General features: G+C 37.6%; 1 long non-coding RNA gene across 1 annotated transcript; it reads left to right on the forward strand.

Moving 5' to 3' along the window:
• The first annotated feature begins 7154 nt into the window (after positions 1–7154).
• Positions 7155–7303, forward strand: LOC124264857. The gene is made up of 2 exons (XR_006895274.1): positions 7155–7223; positions 7257–7303. It is a non-coding gene; the product is annotated as an uncharacterized LOC124264857 (long non-coding RNA).
• Positions 7304–7345: the final 42 nt, after the last annotated feature.

Below are 7345 nucleotides of genomic sequence, written 5' to 3' on the forward strand. Positions count from 1 at the left end.
CAGTACCTGGGACACTCAGCGGCCGCCGTTATGAAAGGAACTATTAGATACAGCCGTCGTGCCACATTTTGCTAACCATCACCTCGCCAGTCGTCGGATATTCACTGATGACAAGACCTCACTGTCCTCGAGCCGCCATTACCCCTTTGCAGATCAATGCCATCGAAACATTATCGTGGTCCGCAAGAATCCAGGATATGAACATCACCGAACGTCTTTGGGATACCAAGTTCCAGCTAGAGATCCTACTGTTCAAAATCTGCAGGAATTGACGTACACACTCTATGAATCCAATCCTTGATTGCAAGTATGAGGAGGAGGAGACTGGTAGATGTTAAACGTGCGAGGGGATTGTGTGACTGCAAGTAAATTGTTGCTGCATTTGAACCCATATATGCATAGGATCTTAGATTTTCATCAATTTTTTTAGTTAGTTTCTTTTGGCAAGCAATGGAAGGAATGGGGTGTCATTTGACCAGTAAATAATATTTTTCGTACTTTCTTTACACTGCAAAAGTGCGTCCTACAAATGGGACGATATGCATAGATGGGTACAGGGTTGGGTAGGTGCATTCACACGCGCGTTAAAATGGCAGAACTAGTGTACATGTCTGTGGAGGAGGAGGAAGTGAAGGGCCTTGGGTAAATATTTCTCGGAATGCCATTGTAAGTATTATATAGAGAAAATATAATGATAGATTTAGTTTGCTTCATTAAATAGTATTTTGTACTCAGAGTACATCACAAAAGTTTTGAGAAGTTGTGAATTTCCTGTTGTTGCTGATGTTTGTGAAACTGAAGACGAATGCTTGGCGAGAGTGTCAGCAAGTTTGTTGGCAAAGCTCTGTCAGTTAATAAATTGTCACCTTCCTTCAAATGGTGAACGGTAGATTTTGAACCTTTGTCCATTACTCTTTGTACCATGTTCCACACCTTTGAAATCGGTGTGCGTGAATTTAATTTGGAAACATATGTTCTCCAAGACTGACGCTTATTCTGTTTAAATGCGCGTCGAGGCTTGGCATTTAAGATTTTAACTTTAGTCAAATTATGCACTGTAGGATGTCGTCGAAAATACTTTTCAGCTTTCTTTCTGCACTTTCTGGTCTGTGTACATTCATTATTGCACCATGGTGTACGAATATGTGGAGTTGCAGCGGACTGTGGAATTGTTTTGTCAGCAATGTCATTACGTATACCCGAAAACGACTGTACAGCATCCTCACTGTTGATGAAAAAGATCATGTTTTAGATGTTCAATACATAGAGTCTTATATAATGACCAATCAGCCTTGGTAAAGTTCCTTCTTGAAAAAGGAGGATCATCACCAATGTTGAGAGTTTGAAGAATTGTGGAGGAGTGATCACTACCACATAGGTCATCATGGCCCATCCATTCAAATTCATTATACAAGGTTGAATCAGTGAGTGAAAGGTCGAGGGCAGAATATGTTCCAGTAGCTCGATGGAGGTTAGTGTTTGATTCATTAAATATACAGAGGTTATTCTCTGAAATAAATTCCTCAAGGGTTTTACCTTTATGGTTAGTATGGACGCTTCCCAAAGCGGGTTGTGTCCGTTCAGATCGCTCATGATGATACATGGTTTGGGAAGTTGATCATACAGATCCTAACCAGTTACATAAAATAAGTACACTAATCTGCATATTGTCCCATTTTGGGGACGGTAATGTTCCGGAAAATTGAGTAAGGAAAAATGCAAACCATTTTCATTTTATTTTTCCATTTGAATAACGAAATGTTTAAACACACTCTAATGAACTTACATGGTTAAAATTGGAACCAAGAAACAAATCATCTGACCTCACACTTCGCCGAATTGGCAGGGGAGCGGGCTTGCCACTGGAGCTCGCCATGCTTACAGGGACGTGAATGGTTCAACCACTGAACAATTTACTCAGCTTCATTCATGAAGTCTTCTATGCTGCAAGTCTCCATCCTAAACAATAACAGAGGAATGCTTTTTTTAAGTACCCGTCCCCCCCCAAAAAGGACAATATGCATAAATGGCTTAATTTCAATTTTCATGTTACAATTTTTAAACCATATACACAATGTAGTATGTTTTAAAACTTTTTCATATAAGATGGATAATGCTTGAGTAAGAATGATTAAATCGAAGCGATAACACGTTTAGAAGCAACATTATCCGACAGACCTGACTGGTCGACCAATGACAAGACGGCACTGAATGTTATATCATACACGACTGTTCAAGACTATTGGATTCTCGTACAGGCTTTTCCACCGAGTTTCATGGAAATAATCGGTTGCCCCAAAACAACCTGGTAGGTGTATTTTCTTACTTAGACGCCTGACAAAACAAGGAGTTCCACGAACAGTCCCGGCTCAACTCTGCATAGATATACCAATTGGTTTTACCCATCGTCACCTTTTAGACCTCCATCCTGCCACCCCTTAGACATCAGAGTGGGGGTTCTTTCAGAAAAGCAGAAGAACGTAGCAATCAGTGTTTCCACTGACCAATTCAGAATGGACACTGGAGGGAGGAACAAAGCCCCAGAACTCATTCCTTACGCATTCCTTTTTGTCAGAATCGATCCAAGTGAGCAAAATGTCGCCAGGCAGTTTGATTAAGCGGTTGGTTATGGTCTTACTCCACTTTTAAGCAATATTCCAGCAATATAACGGCTGCGGACACTATGACTGGACATTGCACCAATGTGGGGAATCGAAGCTGGGTCTTTAGCGTGACCATCCAAACCAGTATGAAAGAGATGCATCCACGTGTTGGTGAGATTTGACCCAAGTCTACACTTGATCTGTGTCTCTTTGCAGATATAATCTGATGCAACCACGTACAACACTTTAACTCAGAAGAAAAATTATCTGTCACCTTTGGCGAATGCGTTGTGCCATTGTTGCAAAGCGTGTTTACACGTGAACAGAACTGAACGAACAGAGTACACAAACAGAAAAATTCAGTAGAAAATTGAAAAAAATCTTACTATAATATATACACAAAGAACCTACTTAAGCACCACTTGACATATCTCACGATTGAATAAGCTCCGATTTTAACCCTTTGAGAGGATATCTGTGACATGATTGGTCGTTGTGTGCAACAAAGGGATCCTCCTGTACAGAAACTGGACAAATTGGAAACTGCTTTACACGAGGAATAGTGTAGACAGAGGTTGCAGGGATATGAAGAGAGGAGCTGCTGGCTGTTATACAATCACATGGAGGTTACACTCAGTATTGACCTTGAATAGTGTAAGACATGAAAAATGACATTTTGAATGTTCACATTCACCAGTAAATTAAACATTAAACATTCCAGGGCCATACTTGTACAAGTATGGTTTTGTATGAAAATAAATGTGCAATTATCATCATAAAATCAACATGGATTCCAACCATTTTGTCGTTTTATATGAGTCAAAGGATAATACGTGTCAGAAAAACTCATATTTTTCCATCGTGGTCACCAGAAGTTGTATGTACGTGTTGAAAACCTATCACTGCAAAAATACAGGGGGTGCTTAATTAAGTTCTTTGTGTGTATATTATATTCATACATATAAGAAAAGTCTAATGAATTGAAATGAAAATAAATATAGCAGCATCATCAAGCATTGGGTGGTCAGACTCGATGACATCATTGGCTGATGCATGTAATAATATCCGTGTTGAGTAGATCAATGATCATGATGACTCAACTGTTAACAGACCACCGTTGCTAGAAAATTGCTAAGTGTGTCATCAAATAACAAATGATCCAAAAGTTAACAGCACAGGCTTGCCTGACAATGGTATAAAGAGCAATATTATTAACAGGACCCTCATCGCCTGGTGACACACGCTTTTCAAAAGACAATCACTCCCAATAGAAATACACATTTTCAGATCTCTACTGAAAACTCATTTATTGACATTACAACAGACACAGATGTCCAGGTGCATGGGCCCATATTGAAAACAGCAGCAAATAAAGTTGACATAATGACCAGGACAAATAACATTCACAAACAGTTTCTTCTAGAGTAGTTTATTGAAGCAAAAGCAGCCTCGTAGAGAGCATATCTTTAGAGACAAAGTACAGGCTAATATATAGGAAAGACAAATGACAACATACCCAATTTAATGACATGCTTGTAGTTAATAATTGCTACCATTACCAGAAGCCACAGGGTAAACAAGCCGTGGTACCTTTGACATTGTACATCACACAACAACCTTAACCAGTCAATAGAAGCATGAATGGGACATAACTGGAGACACTTTCTGTGATGGTATCACATAGAGGGCCAATAACATAAGCACCTTGACCTTTTACTGCAATAAAATACAGATCTGCTTTCTGTTAACATTAGGTCAATTTGTCCAGCTAAATCAGGTTAACATTCAGGTAATCAACCACAGTCCCATCAAATCCAAGCAAAAGAAACATTAAGAGCATCACATTTTATTTCTGTATATCAAATGGACATCAGCGGACCAAACAATGTTGTGTATATTTCATATACCTTGTCACTTGACAAACCAACAACAATACAACTCAAAACAGAAACCAGATGCATTGTTTTCAGTGTTGTTTAAAATGACTGATGGCAGCTAAATCTGATTTTTGATTAAAATTCTATTAACAAAATTGAAAATACAAAGTCATCATCTCATTCACCGATTTTTACACCTCAGAATCTCAAACCATTTGATGTAGATTTTTCAATTTTCAAACATGGTTACTTAGCCACCATAAAAAAGTTGAAATTTTGATGTCTTGTACAAACATAAATACAAATTTTAAGGTGAATGAATACACTACTTCATCAAAAGAAGGTACAAAGTTTAAAATGTTTATTGATGATGACTCTGCTAGGATGTCCTTTGAGTCCAGGTTAACCTAACAACTAAATGTGAATAAAAGGATATTCCGTAATAATCTTGAATGAACTACACTCAGCAGAACTGAGCTATGTGATGGGAGTACAAAAAGATAAAGGGACTAATGTAACATACAAAGCATGTATAGCACTGTCATGTTGAATCCAAGAGAAGAAAAATATCACGGGTACTATTTCACAAACGCCAGGGTTTGTGCTGAAGCTCATACATAATTCAACACACACATCATATTGAGCATGCATCTAGATGGGATGGACTATAGGACTATATAGATATAATGTAATAAACATTTCACTAAGTACTCTGTTGGCAACATTGTGTCTTTGGCCAGACCAGGATGATGATTTCATGATGTGATAAAAAAATTGAACACCTTGTGGATGTCCGCTTGATCTTACTGGTATAAATATTGTTTTTGTTTTCCACTAGGCATGAATGTGGTGTTTCTGAAAATACAGCCAAAAGGTTCTGTAGCTTATCAAAATGTTTCTGGAATATATAACCAAATTTGAGATACATCTTTACACAAAATTCAGCAACAAAAAGACAAAGTCATCAATATCCCCCGCAATGGCAAAATACTCTTCATGATTATGTCTATGAGTTATGATTATGTCAAATATTTAGGTGTGTATATAGAAAAGTGGAAGGATAGTATTGAAAGGTTTTTAAAGTTCTGCTCCAGAAAGGAGCACTATCACCAATTTCAGGCTAAGTCAAACTTGTTGCCATGGAAATGCCAAAAATATTTTATTCAGAATTCCAAAACTACCAAAAGGCACCAGTACACCACCAGATCTATCTATGTGCCAAGTTTGGTGAAGAAATAGTGAACAGTTTTAGAGTTCAGCTCCGGAAAAGAGCACTACCACAATTTCAGGCTAAGTCGAACTTGTTGCCATGGAAATGCCAAAAATATTTTATTCAGAATTCCAAAACTACCAAAAGGCACCAGTACACCACCAGATCTATCTATGTGCCAAGTTTGGTGAAGACATATTGAACGGTTTTAGAGTTCTGCTCCGGAAAAGAGCACAACCACCAATTTCAGTCTAAGTCGACTTGTTGCCATGGAAACGCCAAAAATATTTTATTCAGAATTCCAAAACTACCAAAAGGCACCAGTACACCACCAGATCTATCTATGTGCCAAGTTTGGTGAAGTGAAGAAACATTGAAGGGTTCTAGAGTTATGCTCTGGAAAAGAGTCCATTTTAATACCCCCCGCAAAACGCTTTGCGGGGGATAAAAACCAGACAACAGTCAAGGCCATGGTCACAATAATGCACATATATAACTGGCTGTGCTGAAGGCTAATCTTACACAACCATCATGATTGACATGTTAGCATCAAAACTCTGAAAACATCGAGTAAAAAGCAGACCGCAATTGGAAAAAGTTTGAAAAAGTACATCTATTTTGAAACTCTACCTCATAAATGACAGAATGACATAGCAAAAATTATATCATAGACATTTTCATGTGGATCAGAAATAAGAGTCAGGAAATAAGGCTTTGAAGTGTCAGAATCATATCCGTTATAGAAACTGGAGTTAAAAAGTTAATGCAGACACTAAACGTTTGAACAAAACTTTACATGTTACTATAATAAGGAACATATAAACATACAACTCAGTATATGGAGATCAGTGGAATGGCACCTCTGATCTCTTGTATCACAGATCAATGAACTTAGGTACAGAAGATCATCTCCAGATGTACACTTTTGTCATGATGTATTGGCTGAAGCACATTTTGCTTCTCTAAGTCATAGACTCATATGATCTAACTCACTGATTTTTCAATTTTTCACAAACATTGGTTGTGAAAACCAGTAACAAACATGACCGTAAAGCTGTATTTCCCATCAACACATATCTGATATCTATTATTTATAAGCTCTAAATAACTGTAATACTAGTTATTCCATCATAATATAGACGTTAATTGTATACATGTTAACATGAGTGTCATCTGTTAATAGTATGCATTTTTACATTATTTTCATCTGTTAAATGCACGTAAAGAGGAGCGTCATCTGTTAACTGTATGCATGTTTAAATGAGTTGCACCTGTTAAATGTATGCATCTGTTATCTGCATGCATGTTTAAATGAGTGTCATCTGTTAACTATGCATGTTCACATGAGTTCCACCTGTTAACTGTATGCATGTTTAAATGAGTTGCACCTGTTAAATGTATGCATCTGTTATCTGCATGCATGTTTACATGAGTGTCATCTGTTAACTATGCATGTTCACATGAGTTCCACCTGTTAACTGTATGCATGTTTACATGGGTATCATCAGTTAACTGTATGCATGTTTACATGAGGTCACCTGTTAACTGTATGCACATTTATATGAGCTCAATCTTTTAACTATACATGTTAACAGGAGTGTCATCAGTTAACTGTATGCATGTTTAAATGAGCGTCATCTGTTTACTGTATGCAT

This window comes from Haliotis rubra, unplaced genomic scaffold (genome assembly GCF_003918875.1).
Source record: "Haliotis rubra isolate DU_JTF1 unplaced genomic scaffold, ASM391887v1 Scf949, whole genome shotgun sequence".
NCBI classification, from domain to species: domain Eukaryota; kingdom Metazoa; phylum Mollusca; class Gastropoda; order Lepetellida; family Haliotidae; genus Haliotis; species Haliotis rubra.